General features: G+C 46.1%; 1 pseudogene; it reads right to left on the bottom strand.

The window, feature by feature from the left end:
* Nucleotides 1-219: 219 nt before the first annotated feature.
* On the bottom strand, nucleotides 220-1,041 carry LOC116889742 (annotated as a pseudogene).
* Between the last annotated feature and the right edge of the window lie 1,357 nt (nucleotides 1,042-2,398).

Raw genomic sequence — 2,398 nt, 5'->3', positions numbered from 1 at the left:
GGTGTTAGGCCCTAACCCTGATTTTGGAAGTAAAATGTGACTGGGGTATGGCCGGTTACATTCATGAATCTTCTTTCCCAGAACATGATTCAAATTCAAGCTCCGAACTGTCTTCCCAGGTCATGTGACCTAGGTCTAGCATCCCAAGATCATGTGACCGAGCATCATTTTTTTTTAATTTTTGTAATTACATTTATGTACCGAAAACTTGGTGTACATTTAAACCAGTTTAGTGGCAAGTCCTTTAGCCTTTGCCTTTTCTAGATTGGCAAATTCGAGCCACAGACTTAGGACCCAGAATGTTGCCTCCCCAGTTGTGGCAGATCTTGTCATATCTATCATTATAATCAGTCCTAATAGCTTCCACCAGCTTGGCCAAAGCACCCTTGTCTTCCGAGTTAATCTGTGTGAAGGCAACAGTGGTACATGTCTTCCTGTGGACCAGGCGCCCCAGCCTGATAATGATGATGCAGTGGGGCACCCCCATCTTTCGACACAGGGCAGGCAAGAAAACTACTGGCTCAATGGGGTCTATGCCATGGGCAATCACCACCAGCTGAGCCTTCTTGTTCTCCACCAAGGTGGTGACTGTAATGACCCCTGCTCAGAGGACAGGTGGTCTCTTGGTTGGGACGTCCCCTTTGCCAGCAGCTTTCTTCTCGGCATGGGCCAGCAGCCTTTGCTTCTTCTCCTGCTTTGTCTCTGGCCTGTACTTGTGGGCGAGCTTAGCAGCTGAGTCACTGTTTGCCTGTCCAGGGCCTGGGTGAACTGGTTGGTGGCAGGAGGTACTGTGAGCCGCTTATAGAGAATGGCTCTTGGCTGCAGCCTGATGTAGCAGGGTCATTAAATGACACGTGTTAGAGCTCTTTTGGGCTGGATGCTCTGCCCAATGCTGAAGTTCTTGGGCCTTTTCTCAAACAAAGGACTGACCACCTTTTCAGCCTCCTGTTTCTTGACAACAGCAGGGGCCGGTGCCACCTTCTACCCCTTGGTCTTCTTTCCTTTGGCTTCATCTTGCTCAGCTGGAGGAGAGAGAAGCATCTTTCCTCTCTATATTCTCACTGCTTCTTTGCTCCTTGTTCAGTTCATTTAAAGGACTTATGACATCTCTGCCAACTGAAGGAATTCCAGGAACTTCACAAGTCAGGAATGAAAGATGCTGTCACTCTGCTACTTAAGATATGACGTAGAAGAAAGCAAGTTTGGAGTCCCACTTTTGTAGGCCAGGCTTAAAAAATCTTTCTGCCTCAGTCTCCCCGGTGTCAATACTGAAAGGTGCATACAGCCAAATGCCACGGGGAAAGCTCCGTGAACGACGTTGCTGTCTTGTCAGTCTGGGGATGAACTCTCCCAGCAGAAAGAAGCATAGCTAAACTATGGGACTTAATGTCTGCCCTCCACCTCCAGCCATGACTGATGGATGCCAGCAATACTTGTATACCTTTCATTCATTTGTCAGTAAACTTCTTTTCAGTCCAAGGTAGTTTGTGCTTTTCGTCACTTGCAGCTATCACTGGTATACTTGTGCATCGTGTTTTAGCACAACTCCTTGATGAGGAAACCCTATTTGTTTGCTTGTTTATTTATTCATCTGCTCGCTTGTTTGTTTACGGAGGGCTGAGCATCAGACATGGGACCCCGTACATGCTCAGCCTGTGCCCAGTGTTCTACCACTGAGTTAAACCTACAGGTTAGGTCTTTTATTCTTGGGCCGCAGAAGAGTTCAGTAGAGACTCAGTGGTAACTATTGCATGTAGGTGGGATGCTCCCTTCATGGTGATAGGCAGACACACTCTACACCCACATCTCACAATCTCGTCCACCTTTTACGTGCCGTTGGATGCCAATGCCATCCTGAAAGGGTGACGGCTGGCGTAGGAAACGGTATTCCTTCCTAAACCCATCATCCACCTTCCATTCAGACTGGACTAAGTCTGCCACTGTTTGGAAAGTGGTGTGTGTTTTGCACTTGAAATGTCATGTCTTCCAGCCGTTATACAAGACAAAATGCAGCTTGTTTAACCAACAGACTAGGTGACAATGTTGATAATGTTTTCAGAAGATACTATCTCCCTTGAGAGATTATTAGAGAATCACATGGCTTTTTACTTTTAAAACACACCTTCATGACAGATTTATAATCTTTCTTATTTTCTCCAGAGACAACCTTTTCCCAAATTCTTTATGGGAGCTACACACACACACACACACACACACACACACACACACACACACACACACACCAATATAATATTCCACTCTCAACCCACTTTCAAATTTCACAGCTCTGGAAATTTGGAGTCACCTATAAGATAGGTCTCACTGACCTATGCCTAAGATTACTTAAGCTAAATAACCCATAAATGTACAGGTGCCCTCCATACCCTCAGATGCGTGT

This window comes from Rattus rattus, unplaced genomic scaffold, assembly GCF_011064425.1.
Source record: "Rattus rattus isolate New Zealand unplaced genomic scaffold, Rrattus_CSIRO_v1 PGA_scaffold_75, whole genome shotgun sequence".
Taxonomy (NCBI): Eukaryota; Metazoa; Chordata; class Mammalia; order Rodentia; family Muridae; genus Rattus; species Rattus rattus.
Note: the sequence above shows the minus strand (reverse complement) of the source record. Positions and strands in the feature narration are given on the sequence as shown.